Source organism: Canis lupus, chromosome 9, assembly GCF_003254725.2.
Source record: "Canis lupus dingo isolate Sandy chromosome 9, ASM325472v2, whole genome shotgun sequence".
Taxonomy (NCBI): Eukaryota; Metazoa; Chordata; class Mammalia; order Carnivora; family Canidae; genus Canis; species Canis lupus.
Window position 1 is genome coordinate 60,135,104 of NC_064251.1, and position 20,532 is coordinate 60,155,635.

The window sequence follows — 20,532 nt, forward strand, 5'->3', positions numbered from 1 at the left end:
GCTGGGTACAGAGAGGGTAGAGAAGGAGATCCTATTTGGCCATGGTGTCCCTGTTTAAGTAGAAGAAATTGAGACTTTATTTTTTTTTTAAGATTTTATTATTTATTCATGAGAGACACACAGAGAGGCAGAGACAGGCAGAGGGAGAAGTAGGCTCCATGTAAGGAGGCCGAGGTAGGATTCGATCCCGGGACTCCAGGATCATGCCCTGGGCCAAAGGGAGGCAACCAATCACTGAGCCACCTAGGTGTCCCAAAATTGAGACTTTAAAACACACTACATAAAATGAAACAGAATGACCATATGATCTAGCAATTCCACTCCTAGGTATATATTGGAAAGAATTAAAAGCAGAGGTATACCCATGCTCATAGCAGCATTATTTACAACAGGCCAAAGGTAAAAACAACTCAAGTGTCCATTGGCAGGTGAAAGGATAAACAGAATACGGTCTGTACATCCAGTGGAATGTCATTCAGCCTTAAACAGAAGGGAGGTTATGACACCTGCTGCCACGTGGATGAGGCTCAAGGACACTGTGCTGAGTGAAGAAAGCCATCACACCAAAGGACCAATACTACATGATTCCACTTACCTCAGGTACCTTGAATGGGCAAGTCTTAGAGATCAAAAATAGAATGGTGGTCACCCAGGGCTGGGTGGCCAGGGAATGAGGAGTTACTATGTCATGTGCACAGAGTTTAAGATTGGGAAGATGATGGGATCCCTGGGTGGCGCAGCGGTTTGGCGCCTGCCTTTGGCCCAGGGCGCGATCCTGGAGACCCGGGATCGAATCCCACGTCGGGCTCCCGGTGCATGGAGCCTGCTTCTCCCTCTGCCTGAGTCTCTGCCTCTCTCTCTCTCTCTCTCTCTCTGTGTGTGTGTGTGTGTGTGTGTGTGTGTGTGTGTGACTGTCATAAATTAAAAAAAAAAGATTGGGAAGATGAAAAAAAGTGAACACAAGTGTTGGTGAGGATAGTGCAACAGTATCATTGTGCTTAACATCATTGAACTTTACACTTAAAATGGTTAAAATGATATGTTTTATATTATGCATGTTTTACTACCATAAAAACGCCAAAGCTGATGTTGCCCTTACTTCTTTTTTTTTAAAGATTTTATTTTTTTAAATATTTATTTATTTATTTGGGAGAGAGGGGGGGGCTTGAGGTGGGGAGGGGCAGAGCGAAAAGGAGAGAGAAATTTTAGCAAACTCCACGCTCATTGTGAGCCGGAAGCAAGGCTCAACCTCATGACCCTGAGATCACGACCCAAGCTGAAACCAAGAGTCAGACACTCAACCAACTGCGCCACCCAGGTGCCCTTTTAAGATTTTATTTTTAAGTAATCTCTATAACCCAATGAGGGGCTTGAACTCACAACCCTGAGATCAAAAGTCACATGCTCTTCTGACTAAGCCAGCCAGACACCTCTCCCCTATTTCTAATAAAAAGCCCTCCTAGACAAATAGGCAAAGATGAAAAGCAAGAACAGTGTTCTATGTCATCTTTATTGAGGGCTCACTGCCAGGTGCCATGCCAACTGCAAACCACTCATCACCTATTTTTTAAAGGATTTTATTTATTTATTTGAGAGAGAGAGAGAGCACGAGCACAAGCAGAGGGAGGGGCAGAGGGAGAGGGAGAAGCAGGCTCCCCGCTGAGCAGGGATCCAATGTGGGGCTCCATCCCAGGACCCTGAGGTCATGACCTGAGCTGAAGGCAGATGCTTAACCGACTGAGCCACCCAGGCGCCCCCATTCATCATCTATTTAGTCCTTTGCAACCATCACAGTGGTAATAACTTTTCCCATTTTCCACATGAGAAAACTGAGTCTCACAGAGACATACCTCAGGCCTCACAGCTAGGAAGTAACTGGAGCTTATGTGCCCAGCAGAGCACAGCCTACAGAGGCAGTACCACCTGTCAGACTCGTTTTGGTGCAGAGCCAGAGTGAAAATGTGCAGAGAAGCTAAAGCCCTTGGCCGACTTGACCTCTGGGCAGGGTCGAGAGGCAGCCCAGAGGCTGGCACAGAGTCTGTAAGAGGCCAGTAGGGAGCCTATCCTTATGGTGGACACCCTTTTATCTTAGAAAGTCCCTGGGACAGCTTCTCTTCCCTGTGTTTTACTGCCTGCTGGGAATTGCAAAGAATCAGAGCATGTCCAATGAATGTTTTATTCTATCCTGAGCTGGCCCTCTTGGGCAAAATAAGCTCCTTTCTCCAGGAGGAAATAAAGGGGCAAGCATTTCTAGGGCACCTACATGGGGATTTGTCTCTTTCACACAGAATAACTTTTGACTCAGAGAGGTAAAGCAATTGCTTAGGTCCACACAGCTGATCAGCTCCCAAGATCCAAACCCAGCTTCTGGCTTCTGACCTTGGACTCAGCAGACACTCCCCTCCACTCGGGAGTTTTCTGAGAGTTGGGGCTGCTTCCCTCCCAGCCTCTGTGTCCTCCCTGTCTGGTCTTCCAGTAGAGGAACACTCAGCAGGGCTGTGGGCACAGGAAATCCTCTTGGCATGGAACCTACAGAAATCCTCTTCCCTGCCCTGGAGGGCACTGAACTGATTAAGTCATTAAAAATCTATGAAGGTGACTTTTCTTGGGATGGCCCTCCATACTCAGGCTCCTGCCTCCTTCTGCAGCCTCATGTCTCAGCAGCCTCTACACTCTCTCCTCCCCACCCCCCAAGCTCACTGTGCTTCCTCTCCCCAGGCCTTCACCTCTGCTGCTCTCCTCCCAGAGATGCTTCCACACTCCACGTTTGCTGACCAAACTGCTACTTATTCCTAAGTCTCAGCTTACACATGGCTTCTTCCAGGAAGCTCTCCCTGATTCTTACCCTGGGCACTACCTACAGCCTGCACCATACATACACTTCTAGACACCCATACCTATATAGTCTCGCTCTCACACACGTATACTCATGTGCTCACATGCTCATACACTCATGTGCTCACAGGTTCACATACAGTCACACACTCACATGCACATTCAGTCACACAGACCTCATTTAGTGTTCAAGGTTGTGTTCCCAATGCCTAACACAACACCTGGCCCAGAGCAGACCCTCAGTACATTTTGAATGATTGAATAAATATTGAAAAGAATACATTCAGACTTCATTAACAATCTGGGATTTGCCACTAAGCAGCTGGAGAGGCCTTAGGCAAGATGCTCAAGCTCTCCAAGACTCATTTTTCTCATGGGTAAAATGGGTATGATTAAAGGCTCCTCCTCACAGGGCATGTGGAGTCCATTAGAGATTATACATAAAGTGCTTGGCACAGCACCTGGGTCATAGTGGGGCCTTAGTGAATGGTGGGTGCCATGCACTTGGGTAAATGTACCTTCACCATGGCCCTCAAGCCTCCTTTGTTGAGGGGAAAGTAATAAGTGCAGAGATTAATGTCTACTTAAGAAATCTATGAGCTCTGGAACCAGAAGTTTGAGGCATGTAAGTACCCTGGCCTTGAAAGACTTTATGGCCCCATGGGGGAGAAAGACCCCTGATAGACAATGACAGAGAAAGCTGTGGCAGGGGGGTCCTGGTGGGAGCCCTAAGGATGGCTTCCCAGATGAGGTGATGCTGGAGCTTCACCAGGGGACAAAAGGTAGAGATTTAGGTGAAGGGACGTCCTGCAGGTAGAGGGAAAATTGTGGGCAAGGCATGGAGGACCACTGAGGAGTGGTGAATGAATCAGAAGGATTGGACACCTGCTAGGGGTTGGAGGAAGCTGGGGAGCAGGGGGGACCAGCCAGTGAAGGGTGTAGGGAGCACCATCCTAAGGAGGCTTTGAGTTGTAGGCCAAGGGGGCCATGGCAAGGTTCTCAGCAGATTGATGGTGAGGATGAGACGGTGACATCAGCAGATTTACTCTCTAGGAAGAGCTTGGATGGGGCTGAATTTGGCAGAAGAGATCCCCTGGGAGGCATGTAAGACATGATCCCCTAAGTTCATAGAAATAATAAGTCACTGGGTTTGGGGTCAGGTCAGCCTTGCTTCCTCTCTGGCTCTTCTCCTTAGAGCTGTGTGACAGGTGGCTGGCCTCTTCTGAGCCTTGAGTTCTCACTGTAAGTCAGGGACGAGGAGACTGACCTGCTAGGGTGCTGAGGAGATCAGGTGAGATTCTGGATGCGCAAACCCCGCGCACATGTTAGGTACACACCAAGGCTAGCTCCTTCCTCTTTGGGCCTAAGGGGAAAATGTATCCCAATTAGCCAAAGGACTTGGGTTTGACCGAAGCTCCAAGTCTGCTTTGTGCCCATGTTAACCAGTCTCATTCCAGAAGCAGCCTTCAGGACTTTCTGGAATACACCCAGCATCTCTAACGCTCCTTATTAAAGACATCCTCCAAAATAGGTGGGGTGTCATCACTCACCTGGCCATCTCAGGGAGGAGCAGGTGGGCCTTTGTAGCTGCACATCAAAGCTGCCTCTCCCCAGTCCCAGAGTTTACAGCCCGAGTGACGCAGACACAGATCTTGTGCTCAGTGAAATGCCCCTGATTCAGACCTTCCACCCACCTCGCTAGTCTGCCCCCAAGACACAGGGAAATGAGGTACCCTCCAAGAGATTTAAGGCATACTGGATGCAAGAGTCCCAAAAGTTTGCCAAGTGGCTGAGAATAGGTTACATTCCCTCCCTCTCAGCTCCACACACACATTAAATCTCACTCTTGTCCTCTATGATGTCACACTTTGTTAATAATCACACCTACCATTTGTTGATCTTTACTATGTGCCGGGCACCTTGCTAAGTTCTTTCCTTGGACTGTTTCTCTTTACAAAATTAAGAGATATACACAGTTGTCCATCCCACGTTACAGATAAAAAAAAACCCGAGACTCACAGAAGTTACTTCACTTGCCAAAGTCATCCAGCTGGAAACTGATGGACTAGGGCTTGAATCCAGGTCTGTGGGCTCTACATCCTATACTTATAATTGTTGAGCTTTTCTGTTTATTTAAAAAGCCCCTTTCTAGATAAGGGGAGTGGGGCAAAGATCCTATCAGCTGGGCAAAGCCTGGGCTTTGTTGTAATCTGAAAGGCAGGTAGTGAGGTCTGCAGGAGGTCACTAAATGTCTTTCAGGAGAGACTGGAAATACAGCAGGGGCGAGTCTCTTTGGGGTTGTACCACCAGAGACCAAGGTGGAAAGAGGGGGACTGGGGGACCCCCAGCAGGTGCTTCTCGCAGTCACACTCAACCCTCACCCAGTCCCTTGGCCCAAAGACCTTTGCTGGCTCTCCACTGATGCTAGAACAAAGTGCAAATACTTGTCTGGCACACAAGGCTTTTCCAAAGCTCTCCATGCTTAACCCTCTAACCCCCACCCCCTGCCACTCAGCCCCACCAAACAGCCTCACTGCTCTTCCATGACCCTGTGCCATTGCACATGCTGATCCAGGGGCCTGAGATACTCTTCCTGCTTTTTTCCAATGGGTGAACTCTGGCCCATCCTTCAGTCCCTAGTTTAGACACCAGGGAAGCCAACTCAATCTCTCCTGCTGGGACACCTCCTCTTTCTCCCTCCTCCTGCCTCTATCTCTTATCTCTACCTCTACCTCCACCTATATCTCTATCTCTCTGTCCCTAGCACAGGGTCTAGTACAGACTAGGTCACAAGAAATGTTTGGAAAAGAACAGATGACCCAATGGGTTGGACAAAGACTATGGATGAGGTCATGGGAGGCTCAAAATGCTTTCCCTGGGAAAGAGGAGAAGCGAAAGTCTGTGGGAAGGGGCAGCATGGCTGGAGGGAGACTCTAGTTTCCTCTGATTGGCTAAATTAAGAGTGAGGCCCTAAGATTCTTTTTCAAGAAATATTTTTAATGGGCGTTGGGATGACTCGTTCTTTGACAGCTTCATCACACTCACACATCACACTCATAACTTCTGAAGGGACTTTGTGCCCCTATCCAAACTCAGAAATCTTCCCTTAGCTCCACTCCACTTCCTTATTGATTCTGGAAGTCAGGAGAGTATAGGTTCTGCTGCGGTAACAACCACCCCTAAATCTCAGTGGCTCCCTCTGTGTGTACACTGCAGGACAGCTGGGGATCTCTTCTCTACATTGCTCTCCCCCAGGGAACCGAGCTGAAGAAGGCTCCTTCTCCATGCTTCTGTGATTGCTGAGGCAGAGAAAAGCCAACCCCACAAATCACTAACTAGCTCTTAAAGCTTCTGTTCAGAGGTGACTCATGTCATTTCTGCTCATATTTCAGTGGCAAAGATAAGTCACATAACCATACCTAATTTTACATATTGGCAGAGAAGTGCAATCCTAGTATGTGCCTTGAAAGCAGAGAGAGGGAAATATTTAGCAAGTAGCATTAAATACCACCACATCCATCAACATTTACTGTGCACCTACTATGTGGTATGCATGGTGGGAGTTCCAGAACAGGACGTGGGAAGTGCTCTGCCCCCATATTACCTCTCAGATGTCCCTGGGGACTCCTAGCAGGCTCAATTACCCCTTCTTCACACCGTTATGTTGCCAAAACTCTGCACACATAGTTCCTTCTGCCCTTTCTCTCTTTAGCACCTGGCAAATTCCCATCCTTTCCTCTTCCTTCTCTTCCTCCCTCCCTTCCTTCTTTCATTTCATAAATATATACTGAGCACCTCGATGTGCCAGCATAGTGCTCGGTGTTTCAAGATTCAGCTCAAATATATCATGTGTTCTTGGAGACTTTCCCTGATTCTCCCACTTTGGAAACAAACACTCCCTGCTCTGGGTTCCCAGCTTCTTGAATATTCCTCTGTTTGTCCCTTTGGCCTGTAAGTATCTTTGTCCGCACTGTACTGGCCTACTGGGCTACAAGCCTCACAAGGGCTAGGACTGTCTCTCATTCATCTCTATAGTCTCAATCCCTGTACTTGCCTTCAGAAAAGGATTGTTAACTGACCAGCCAACTGACTGAGTGAATGACTGAACGAGTGAAAGTCCAATAATAAGTTGTGTACAAGGTAGGAAATGACTTCCCACCACATTTAAAATAAAATTCAGGGCAGCCCGGGTGGCTCAGCGGTTTAGCACTGCCTTCAGCCCAGGGCGTGATCCTAGAGACCCGGGATTGAGTTCTGCATCAGGCTCCCTGCATGGAGCCTGCTTCTCCCTCTGCCTGAGTCTCTGCCTGTCTCTCTCTCTACCTCTCATGAATAAATAAAATCTTTTAAAAATAAAAAAATGATAAAATAAAATTCAGGGGCGCCTGGCTGGCTCAGTCAGTAGAGCATGCGACTCTTGATCTCGGGGTTGAGCTTGAGCCCCACATTGGGTATACAGATGACTTAAAAATAAAATTATTAAAAAAAAAAAATCCAAACCCCTGCCTACCAGGCCTTGCCTGATCTGATCCTGGCTCACTACATTCAGTTCTGTTCATCTTTCAGACAACAAAATAGCAAATTCATTTTTGCATCAGGGCTTTGGCACCTGTCATGCCCTCCTCCTGGAACACTGTACTTCCCATTCATCACTTGTCTGATCCCCTCTGCTCCTTCCAGCCCCAGTTCAGTGCTACCTCCTCCTCCAGGAGGCCTTCCCTGACCACCCAGCCCAAAGGAACTCTCCACTGCTCCCTTTAGAGCATTCTGTGTTTTTGGTTTTTTTTTTTTTGATTTTTATTTATTTATGATAGTCACACACACACAGAGAGAGAGAGAGAGAGAGAGGCAGAGACATAGGCAGATGGAGAAGCAGGCTCCATGCACCGGGAGCCCGACGTGGGATTCGATCCCGGGTCTCCAGGATCGCGTCCTGGGCCAAAGGCAGGCTCTAAACCGCTGCGCCACCCAGGGATCCCCTCTCTGCCTATCTTTTAATTCACTTATTTTGATTTTTTGGTGTTGAATGGTATGAGTTCTTTATATTTTTGGATATTAACCCCTCATTGGGTATATCATTTGCAAATATCTTTTCCCATTCAGAGTTTGTCTTTTTTTTTTTTTTAAGATTTATTTATTTATTCATGAAAGACAGAGACAGAAAGAGGCAGAGACATAGGCAGAGGGAGAAGCAGGCTCCATGCACCGGGAGCCCGACGTGGAATTCGATCCCGGGTCTCCAGGATCGCGCCCTGGGCCAAAGGCAGGCGCTAAACCGCTGCGCCACCCAGGGATCCCAGCATTCTGTGTTTTATTCTTTTCATCTGAAGTTACTTAGCTCATTGATCTGCTGATGCTCCTACGGTCTGCTCCCTTCTTCCACAATACAAAGTTTAGGAGAGCAGAGTCTTATCTGACCCATTCCTGGTGCTGTCACTGGAGCCATGAGTTGGGCCTGGCACACGGTACGTGCTCAGTTCTTATCTGTTGAATGAGTGAGGGAGGGGTAAAATGTGACACATTATCTAAGGGTGATGCAGCCTAGAGGAGGAGGGAATTTGGCTGCTTCCTGTTCACCAACTAAGCCACAGGTCTTGACCCTCTTGGCCTTCCCATTGCTTCCTTAGAGGTTTGGGGTGGGTGCTGCAGCCCCTGAGATGCCTGCACGTCTAGGACGATGACATTCTCAATCTGTGCACACACAAAACCCTACAGAGCCATCCCTCGGGCCAGAAGAAAGTCTGGCCCAGAGCAGAGAGGTCTTGCAGGTTATCTCCTGGTTCATCTCACTCCTGGCTCCAGGCTGAGCCCCCAGCCCCATGCATGTGATCCCCAGTATTAAAGCAAGACCAAGGGTTAACCCTGTTCTTCCTCTGAGGAGAGGGCGTAGGGCAGCCATACCAAAGCTGGCAGGGCAGACACAGAACTTTAAAGGCTGCTTCTTTAACTGCTGGCTGCTAGGCAGCTGGAGGTCAAGGGGCTGTAGGCAGGACTGAGTGTGCCGGGGTCGGGGAGGGGGATGACTCCCCCGCAGGGGCCGAGCAAGTTCATATTTGTTTTCTTCTCTCAGTAGCAGGTGAGAGCTCCACAAGAACAGCACGGGGAGGATTCATCCCTGGCTTCCCCATACCTTGTATGGGACTAAATGGAATAGACTGTCTATGCCTTCCTCTGTGAGGTTTCTCTTCATGTCTTTTGCCCATTTCATGATTGGATTGTTTGTTTCTTTGCTGTTGAGTTTAAGAAGTTCTTTAGGGATCCCTGGGTGGCACAGCGGTTTGGCGCCTGCCTTTGGCCCAGGGCGCGATCCTGGAGACCTGGGATCGAATCCCACGTCAGGCTCCCGGTGCATGGAGCCTGCTTCTCCCTCTGCCTATGTCTCTGCCTCTCTCTCTCTCTCTCTCTCTCTGTGACTATCATAAAAAAAATAAGTTCTTTATAGATCTTGGAAACTAGCCCTTTATCTGATACGTCATTTGCAAGTATCTTCTCCCATTCTGTAGGTTGTCTTTGAGTTTTGTTGACTGTATCCTTTGCTGTGCAAAAGCTTCTTATCTTGATGAAGTCCCAATAGTTCATTTTTGCTTTTGTTTCTCTTACCTTCATGGATGTATCTTGCAAGAAGTTACTGTGGCCAAGTTCAAAACATGCACATGAGAAAATGCTCTGCGTCACTTGCCATCAGGGAAATACAAATCAAAACCACAATGGGATCCCACCTCACACCAGTGAGAATGGGGAACATTAACAAGGCAGGAAACCACAACTGTTGGAGAGGATGTGGAGAAAAGGGAAGCCTTTGGCACTGTTGGTGGGAAAGTGAACTGGTGCAGCCACTCTGGAAAACTGTGTGGAGGTTCCTCAAAGAGTTAAAAATAGACCTGCCCTACGACCCAGCAATTGCACTGTTGGGGATTTACCCCAAAGATTCAGATGCAGTGAAACGCCGGGACACCTGCACCCCGATGTTTCTAGCAGCAATGTCCACAATAGCCAAACTGTGGAAGGAGCCTCGGTGTCCATCGAAAGATGATGGATAAAGAAGATGTGGTCTATGTATACAATGGAATATTCCTCAGCTATTAGAAACGACAAATACCTACCATTTGCTTCAACGTGGATGGAACTGGAGGGTATTATGCTGAGTGAAGTGAGTCAGTCGGAGAAGGACAAACATTATATGGTCTCATTCATTTGGGAAATATAAATAATAGTGAAAGGGAATAGAAGGGAAGGGAGAGGAAATGAGTGGGAAATATCAGAAAGGGAGACAGAACATGAGAGACCCCTAACTCTGGGAAACGAACTAGGGGTGGTGGAAGGGGAGGAGGGTAGGAGGTGGGGGTGACTGGGTGACGGGCACTGAGGGGGGCACTTGACGGGATGAGCACTGGGTGTTATTCTGTATGTTGGCAAATTGAACACCAATAAAAAATAAATTTATTATTAAAACAATGGAATAGACTATATTCTCATGTCCCCTCAAAGTATCTTCCTAAGAGTGTGTGGAAACCAGCCCTCTCATTCCCGCACACTGGTTGGCTTCTTCCAGAGGAAAACTTTGCAGCCTATAAACGTGCTTTGAAAATGCTTATCCTGTGACCTGGTGTTTCTTCTCAGGAGTGTGCCCCGCAGAAGCCAACACGAGTATGCATTGATCCATACAGAAAGCCGTTCCTTTATTTTTTATTTTTTTAACTTTCTTTTTTTTGGAAGATTTTATTTATTTATTTATTTATTTATTCATGAGAGACACACACACAGAAAGGCAGAGACACAGGCTGAGGGAGAAGCAGGCTCCCTGCAAGGAGCCCGATGTGGGACTCCGTCCCAGATTCCGGGATCACGCCCTGGGCCAAAGGCAGACGCTCAACCGCCGAGCCACCAGGCACCCCTGAAGTCATTCTTTTAGTTCATAGAAAACGAACTATTGAGGTCCTACTATATGCACAGCATTGAATGAGACAGTACGAATATTTTCATGAACATACAGCCATGATCCCTTACGATGCCTTAAAAATCTGGGAGTTTAGTTGGCTAGAGAAACGTCGAACAGCCATTCATAGACATCCTTGGTCGAGATGATACCAAGTACTTTAAGTTAGCCGTGCAAGGCATGGTGGGACAAGGTGCAAGCAATGATTTTGTAGACGAAGAAAGGTAGCAGCCCAAATCTCAACCCCCAGGGTGGCGAGGGAAACTGGTGCATCCATATTTTGGATTCCTGAGCACCTCTGTCTTAGTCTGATAGGGCTGCTGTAACAAAAATACCACAGACTGAGTGACTTGTAAACAACAGATATTTATTTTTCACAGTTCTGGAGGCCAAGAAGTTCAAGATGAGGGTGCTGGGACATTGGTGTCTGGGGAGGGCCCACTTTCTGGTTCACAGATGATTGTCTTCTTGCTGTGTCTTCACATGGCAGAAGGGGTGAGGGAGCTCTCTGGGGTCCCTTTTATAAGGGCACTAATCCCATTTATTAGGGCTCTGTCCTCATGACCTAATTAACTCTCAGAATTTCACCTCACAATGGGGATTAGGCTTCGACCTATGAATTTGAGGGACACAGACATGCAGTCTACAGCAATCTATTAAAGCAAACAAGGCACTTTTTTACTGTGCGGACAGTGAAAGGTGTCCTCGATGTGGTGTTAAATTTATTTATTTATTTATTTATTTTAAAGATTTTATTTATTTATTCATGAGACAGAGAGAGAGAAAGAGAGGTAGAGACACAGGCAGAGGGAGAAGCAGGCTCCACGCAGGGAGCCAGACATGGGACTCGATCTCCGGTCTCCAGGATCATGCCCTGAGCCAAAGACAGCACTAAACCGCTGAGCCACTGGGCTGCCCTTAAATTTTTTTTTTTAATTTTTTTTTAAATGGTATGGTATCCTTAATTTCTGTAATACTAACAATTATTCTGTTATTTGTGTCTTATTAATATTTGCATGGGAAGAGACCAGAAGAATATGTTCCATATTGTTAACAGCTGTTATTTGGGGGGAGGGGAATACCTGTGACTTTCACTTTTTAAACATTCCAATAATGTTTGAATTTTTAAAAATAGACACACGTTACCTTGGTAGAAAGAAAAGAAATAAAGATTTTGGGGGAAAATTTGATGCTGATCATTCTTGGGACTATCCAGCCATTCAGAACCAGGGCTTATTCAGAGACTGGAATCTTCCATCTGGAAGGCACATTTCCTTTCACTTGAGCCTAGAATCATAGTAATTAGGGAGTGGAAATGTCTATAAGGGTCAGTATGGTACAGTGAACAGAGTATGAACTTCAAAGTTGGGAGAAGTGGGTTCTAATCCTGACTCTGCCATTCTGTAGCCAGCGATCTCTGTGGATCATTGGGTCTCAGTTACCTCTTTGGTGGAGGATATAATAATCTCTCCCTCAAAGGGTCGTTTGCAGATTAAGTGAAATGCTACATTAAAATTTTCTTGGAAAGCTACTACTTGGTGGTTCTAAATAGAGGGAATGCCTTTGCCAGACCTGGAAGCATCATATGGAATTGTTGGAAGAGGAGAAACAATTTTGCTCTTGGCTCTTCTTGCAGAGAGTGGAGTTTGCTTACATCATCCACCTAGGAAAATCCAGTAACACGTCTGCTTGTTGATAAGAAGTGGTGATTTCAGCATGCTTCCCTCAGCATCCGTCTCTGCCACAGACAAGTGATCAGAGTTTGTTGACTGAACAGACAAGTGACCTCCTCCGACCCAGAAGTGACTCATGGCTGTCGCCCCAGGTGAAAATCGGCTGAACAATTCACCGAACAAAATCCACCTCTCACTCCCCATATAGTCTTGATTGTGAAATGTCGTGGGCGTCATCCCGCCAGGCACACTTCCACATCCAATACTTTGTTGTAGTATCTGGGGGCTGGGGGCTGCTTGCACTCAGACTGGGTCTTGGGGCACTATTCAACAAGTTTCAGTTTCAGTAGCCAGTTTCAAACAAGAGGAAGAAAATTCATGTGAGAAACGCAAGCAAGAAGATGATATTGCGAGTTTATTATATACCAGGCACTATTGTCAGCCCTTCACCTGGATTAATTCAAAAACCCCTACAATCCGTAATACCACCGCCCAGGTCCTTCTGTGGTTGGAATTTAGACGTCGAGGCATTTCTACCATGCTGACTCTCAGCCAGCAGGTGGGTGGGTATAGCACTGAGCCGAGGGGGCAGGTGGGGTCTCAAAGCTTCCCCTTGATGCATAGGTACCAGATGGGTAATGGTCCGACTGCTCCTGTGCCCCTCCCCACCACGTAATAGAGAGAAGTCCAGAAGCCTGGTAGGCTGTGGGCTGAGCCCTGCAGGTCTTCCTTGAGAAGAGAGTCTAGTTATCCAGTAATAAGTCAGTCTCTGGCACACCAAGCCTGAGGTGGAGGCAGATGGAAGGGGGCCCGCGATCCCCACTGGAGGGGCAGGGGACCAGAGAGAGGCAGAAGCTCCTCTCTGCTCACCCTGCTTCCCACCTCTCCCTGTACCACTCCTCTTGTACCCTGAAGCACTGGGGATCTTTTGAAAACACAAACCCGACTCTACTAATCTCTATTAATGGCCTGCAGAATAGAGTAGTGGCTGTTAAGCCTGGCATTCCAGGTCCTCTGACCTGTCCCTTGCCTTCCTCTTTTTTTTTTTATAAATTTATTTTTTATTGGTGTTCAATTTGCCAACATATAGAATAACACCTAGTGCTTATCCCGTCAAGTGCACACCTCAGTGCCCATCACCCAGTCACCCCCACCCCCTGCCCACCTCCCCTCTTTTTTTTTTTTTTTTAAAGATTTTATTTATTTATTCATGAGAGACACAGAGACACGGGGAGAGGGAGAAGCAGGCTCCATGCAGGGAGCCTGACATGGGACTCGATCCCAGGTCTCTAGGATCATGCCCTGGGCTGAAGGTGGTGCTAGACCGCTGAGCCACCAGGGCTGCCACCTGCCTTCCTCTTGAGACTCATTTCCTACCCTATTCTCCAACCCCATTCCACACACACACACACACACACACACACACACACACACAGCCATTCTGAACAGTTTCCTGGAAGCTCTCTTCAGCTTCTATGACTTTCCATCTGCTGTTTCTTTTGCCTAGAACTGTTCTGTTCCCTTTCCTCGCCCAGCTAGCTGCTATTTCTCCTTCACACTGACCTTTACAACCAACATCTCCTCCAGCAGGGCTCACTGACCCCGAAAGTGGGTTAGGTGCCCCATTTGGTGCCTAGCACCTTCTCCTCCGTCCGTTGATGTGTGTATCAGGCTGGATTTGAACCCTTTTTCTGTAGGTCTCCCTCCTTTGATTGGTCCTCTCAGGCTGGACTGAGCCTGTTCCGCGTCTGCCTCCCCTGAGCCCAGTCAGGAGAGCAGATTAAGGGTTTGGTTAGTGGTTGCTGAGTGAATGGATGGACAGATAAACAGGGGAGGGGAACCCACAAGTGCTATCCCATAAACTTCTCTCTTCTGTCTCTTTTCCTTCAAGACTGTGGGTCTGGCAGCAAGAGGGTTAAAGCATGGAGATGCTCCAACATGTTAGCAGCGTGAGGACCAGGTGAAAACAAATGGTTACCAGGCTGCCACGCCATATCCGTCAGGCTCTGCTTGTTCCTGGCACCACATATGGTCTACACGCCTGCCCGCCTGCCCAGGAGAAGGGCTGAGCCGGGACGGCTCTGGGGGCCGAGGGGGCTCAAAGCGTGTGTGTGTGTGTGTGTGTGTGTGTGTGTGTGTGTGTGTGTGAGCGTGTGTGTCTGGTGGGGGGAGGAGGAGGAAAACAGAGGGGAGGCAGGACAGATAAATGAGGAGGGAAAGGGGGGAGGAGAGAGTGATGTAGAATGAAAGAAGAAAAAGAAGGTGGGATGGAGCGGAGAAGGGGAGGAGAGGGGAGTTGGTAACATTTGCCCCAAGGAGAAACAGAAATGAGACCGTGACTTCTTAGGAGCTAGAAAGTACATAGACCAAGAATTCAACTGGACAATGGGACTTTCAGGTGACACAGAATCCAGGGGAAGGTGAGCAGGAGAGAGAAAACTGAACTGTGAATGTTTGATCAGGGAACTGTGTTTGCGCTCTGGTATGACTGTACCCAGAACTCTCCTTAAAGCCCACTCCAGCGGCATCCTCCGAGGGTCCTCATGCTTTGGAATGCCTTGATTTTTTCTATGCCCCCTTCTGGTGGCTGACACTGGCTCGGCTGGCTGTGTCATGTGCCTGGGATACCCTGAGCTCGGGCTAGAAATTTGTGGGCCATAGAATCCATTTCTCCCCCTTAATCAGAGGCCTAAAGAGATGCCCGACTTGTGCCCCTGTGGGCTGGACAGACCCTGGTTCCAGGAAGGAGGCCTGGCAAGCAAATGATTCCAGATAGCTAATGTGGAATTTTGCAGAATCTTGTGAGATTAGTCACCAAAATGATGCTGACTTGCTGATTTTGACTGACTCAAACTGTTTATATAGCACCTGCAAAAGATATATGCCCAGGGCTCTGCATACCCTGGGGAATCCACTGGGTCGGAGTGGGAAAGGAGTGTCTCTTTGAGGAAGAGTGGCCTTGGCTTCCCTGTTGAGAAGTTCCTAGCCTAAAATGGGCTGCAGGCACAGCCAGTACAGTTGTAATGGTTGCCAGCCCAGCCAGCATCTCCCTCCCTACTTTGTCCACCAACTTGGGTCCTGAATTTCTTTGCTGCCCTGGAGAAGAGGACATCCTCTCCTTCCTCCTCCATCCTCCAGGACAGGACATGGAGGGGGGGTGATGAGTCATAATGGGGGGGGGATAGAGGGGAGCCAGGCATAGGAGTGTCAGAAAATTCACGGAGGAAAGTAGCTTTTATTCAGATCTAAATGTGAAAGATCAAACACTGAAACTTCTACAAGGAGAAACTAAACAAAGGACACTATCTCCATGACTTGGGTTAACAAAGATTTTTTTAAACAGGACACAAAAACTTTCACCATAAAGAAAAATATCGAAAAATTGAACTCCACTAAAATGAAGAACTTCTGTTCATCAAAACACATCATGAAGAAAGCCAAAAGCAAGTCACAAACTGAGAGTATTTGCAATGCATTTATCTAACGAGGAACTTCTATCTAGTATATATAACAAGCTTTACAAATCAATACAAAAAAGACAGATAATCTAATAGAAAACTGGGCCAAAACCTTAACAGAACACTTAACAAAAGCAGAAATCCAAATGGCCAATAAATATTTGACAAGGTCCTCAGCATCATTAGAAATCACAGAGGTAGAAAGGTACCTGGCTGACTCAGTTGGTAGAGCGTGCAACTCTTGATCTTGGGGTTGTGAGTTTGAACCCCACATTAGGCATAGAGATTACTTAAAGGTGTTTTTTTTAATCTAAAAAAAATAACTTTAAAAAAATCTTTAAAAAAAAGAAATCACAGAGGTAGAAATCACCATCATAGTAAGATACCACCCTACACCCATCTGAATGGCTAAGATTTATTTTTTTTTAAGATTTAATTTATTTCTTCATGAGAGACACATGAGAGAGGCAGAGACATAGGCAGAGGGAGAAGCAGGCTCCATGAGGGGAGCCCAATGTGGGACTGGATCCCCAGACCGGGATCATGCCCTGAGTTGGAAGGCAGACGCTCAATTGCTGAGCCACCCAGGTGTCCCTGAATGGCTAAGATTAAAAAAAAAAAAAAAAAAAACAACAACCTGACAATGTTGGGGCACCTGGGTGGCTCACTCAGTTAAGCATCTGACTCTTGATTTTGGCTGGGGTCGTGATCTCTGGGTCCTGGGATGGAGCCCTGCATCAAGCCCTGCATTGGGCTCCATGCTCAGTATGGAGTCTACTTGAGATACACTCCCTCTTCCTCTCCCTCCCCCTACAATGGGCATGTGCTCTCTCTCACTGTCTCACTCTCTCACTTTCTCTGAAATAAATAAATCTTTAAAAAAAAATCAGACACTGTCAAGTCTTGGTGAGGATCAAGAGCAATGAACTCTTGTATTCTGCTGTTGGAAGTGTAAATTGGCACAACAGACACACAGAGACACAGGCAGAGACACAGGCAGAGGGAGAAGCAGGCTCCATGCAGCATTTTAGAAAACTGTTTGGCATTATCTTCAAAAGCTGATTACATGTACATTTAACATAGCCATTAGTAAGTATTTAGTAATAGAAATGTGGGCACATATGCACCAGAATATATGTACAAAAACATTCATAGGTTCAAAGACATAAAGTAGAACAATGGTTACCATGGGCTGGGAAGGTGAGAGTGGGGAGTTATTTTTTAAAGGGTACAGAGTGTTGGTTTGGGAAGAAAAAAATTTCTGGAAATGAATAGTATGATGGTTGCACAACTATGTGAACGTACTTAATGACTCAAACCATGACCATGCACTTAAAAGTGGTAAAAATGGTAAATATGCCCATTATGCCACCATAAAAGAAAAAAATAGTCATAGTAACTTTTTTTTACCCACCTAGAAATACCCAAATGGGATCCCTGGGTGGCTCAGCGGTTTAGTGCCTGCCTTTGGCCCAGGGCGCGATCCTGGAGACCCGGGATCAAGTCCCACGTCGGGCTCCCGGCATGGAGCCTGCTTCTCCCTCCTCCTGTGTCTCTGCCTCTCTCTCTCTCTATGTCTATCATAAATAAATAAATAAATAAATAAATAAATAAATAAATAAATAAATCTTAAAAAAAAGAAATACCCAAATATCCATTAAGAATAAAGACGGATGAGTAAATTGTGATAACTCTATAAGAGACTACTCTAAAGCAGAAAGAAAGAATAAGTCATCACCACAAGCAACAACATGAATAAATCTTACAAACAGAATGTGTTTTTTTTTTTAAGATTGTATTTATTTACTCATGAGAGACACACAGAGACACAGGCAGAGACACAGGCGTAGGGAGAAGCAGGCTCCATGCAGGGAGCCTGATGTGGGACTCAATCCTGGGCCTCCAGGATCATGCCCTGGGCCGAAGGTAGGAGCTAAACCTCTGAGCCACCCAGGCATCTCCACAAACAGGATTTGAGTGAAGGAAGCCAGACTCCATCTGTGTAGAGTTCAAAGACAAGCAGAATGAATCTATAGTGTTAGAGGTCAGAAAAATGGTTGTCCTGGGGGAGCAGATAGGGAGCAGTGGGAGAGTTTTGATGTGCTGCTAATGTTCAAACAGGAGTGCTTGTTTGAGAACGTGCATCAAGCTTATGACTTGAGGGTTGTGAATTTTTCTGTGTTTATATTGTACTTCAATAAAAGGTTTAGTAAAAAAGAAAAAAAAAACCCTAACTTCATTGTTGGGGAGACAAGAGGGCCTAATGACTCTTATGCCACCAAGAATCTATTCTGTGCCTGACACCTTCTGAATTAATCAGGGTTGTCCAAGGAAACAGAACCAAGAAGAGATATATATTTATTATAAGGAATGGGCTCACCTGATTATGGAGGCTGACAAGTCCCAAAATCTGTAGTTGCAAGCTGGAGCCCCAGGAGCGCCAATGGTGTAGTTAGTGCCAGTCTGAAGGCTGACAGGCTCAATTCAGGTCAGAAGGCAGGAAAAGACTGAAGTCCCAGCTCATAGGCAGTCAGGTGAAGGAGTTTCCTTTCACTTAGTTTTTTTGTTCTATTCAGACTTTCAACTGATGAGATGAGCTCCATCCACATTAAGGAGGGCAATCCACTTTATTCTTTCTACTGATTCAAATTGAGTCTCATCCAGAAACACCCTCACAGACACACACAGAATGTTTGACCAAATAGCTGGCACCTTGTGGCTCAGTCAAGTGGACACATCATATTAACCATCATGCCTTCCCTGCATCAGTCCTTTCTCCCAGAAGGACTGGAGAAGAATTTAGGTCTCAAGGCAGCCTACATACTTCCTCGGTGTCTATTGGCCCCTCATTTTTGCCATAAGCATACACTTGGCCTTGCCTGTGGGAGGAGGAGAGACCATATGTAGAAGACTGCTCAGTCACCCAGCCAGGGCCATCCAAGAACACCAACCCCAAGTGCACCCATAAGCTGACCTCATATCCACTGGTGAGCTTTACAAAGCTCAGCCAAGGCTGGCTTGGATCAGCAGAACTGCCCAGCTGACCTATAGACTCAAGAGTTAAAGAAATTGTTTTAAGTCGCTAAGGTTTGGGGTAGTTTGTTAGGCAAAAATAGCCAATGGATGCGTCCCTGAGGCCCTCTGGGATCCCTGGTGGGATTGGCTCTCCATCCTCAAGTTTCCGATGTAGATATTTTTCTGACCTTAGTCTCATGTTACAGTGGTGCAGAGATGCATTCTGTTTCTCCTCTTAGACTGTGAACCCTTTGAAGGAGGGACTCCAGCTTGATTTCTTTGCCTGACTCCAGGACCCTTGAGCAGTCAGGTGTACGATCATTGTTGGGGCATGAATTTTTCATTCACGTGTGACACAGTCAGTCAAGGGAGTCTTAGCAAGCTCACAGCATTTCACCATCCTGTGCATAGGAATTTTGTTCATTCATTCATTCACAGGCAGAGATGGATCAGCTCCAGTCCCCACACTTGAGGAACTCTGAGCCAAGTTGGAGAGAGAAACTCATAAAGAACAAACTGCAGCAAAAGGAGGTAAGTACTTTAATGTAAAGTGCTGCAAGGAACCGCAATACTAGGTGGGGCTAAGCGTGTGGGCTGTGGCATCAGAAAAGCTGTGAGTTCAAGTCCCAGCTGTTTCACTTACTTTGGCAAATTACTGAGCCTCTTCGTACTTCATGGTGGCATAAGGATGAGATCATTTCTGTCACTTGCTTTGCATAATTCTTAGTGAATAACAAGTGCTTGTATGAGTCCTAAAGATTGTTCTTATTACATTGGTGGAACAAGAGATGGAATTATCATCAGCGGCATCATTGTCCAGGCCCACAATTCAAAAATCCTAAATGCCCTGAAAAACAACACCAACACACCAACATGTTCTTTCAGAAGTTAAGTGGCAAAACCTTACCTGACCTGACATGAAGCTATTTATACTGCTTTATTTAGTGTGTGCATATTCATGCAGGTATTGCAGAAACATTAACGAGTTTTATTATGGGGACCTGCTCCGCATTCTGCACAAATTTTTCTATAAAATATGGTATATGAGATTCATATAGTCCACAAAATCTGAAAAACTCTGAACTTCAAGGCACATCCAGCCCTAACGCTTCCTAAGCATTTTATAGGAAGTAACTGATTTACTTGATGTGTCAATTCTTGATTGGGTGGGCAGGAGAAGGGGGGAGATCTGGGAGGTTTTGTGGGGAAGCGGCACTTCAGCTGATCCTGAAGTGGAGTGCAGAGTAACCATGGGTACAAGGCCAAGAAGGGCAGCATTCCGGTAGGCAGTGGCAGCCTGTAAGATTCCAGAGGAATGGAAGTGAGAATGTACCTTGGAACTGTGGTACTTCGGTATAGCTGGCAAGGAGAGGGTGAGGGAGAGCACCAGGTTAGGAAGCTGTCCGGCATGGTAGAGATTAGATCACTGAAGGCCTCACATGTACAGCTGAGGAGTTCCTAATCTATCCTACAGGCAATGTGGAGTTGTAGGTTCTAGCAGACGAGGGCCAGGTCAGACTTGTGTTTTGGGGAGTCCCAGGTAGGTGAGACACGCCTCCAAGCTGCTTGCTGAAATCCATAATCACTCTGCCTACAGCTTCCCCCAACCCACCCC

General features: G+C 46.7%; 1 protein-coding gene across 1 annotated transcript in view; it reads left to right on the top strand.

Moving 5' to 3' along the window:
• The first annotated feature begins 19,399 nt into the window (after positions 1-19,399).
• The window catches only part of DENND1A (DENN domain containing 1A), a 539,854-nt gene continuing 538,721 nt past the window's right edge, over positions 19,400-20,532 (top strand). Inside the window, exon 1 of the mRNA XM_049114466.1 lies at positions 19,400-19,448. The gene's annotated coding sequence lies outside the window, so the exon portion shown is untranslated. The remainder of the gene's footprint in view (positions 19,449-20,532) is intronic.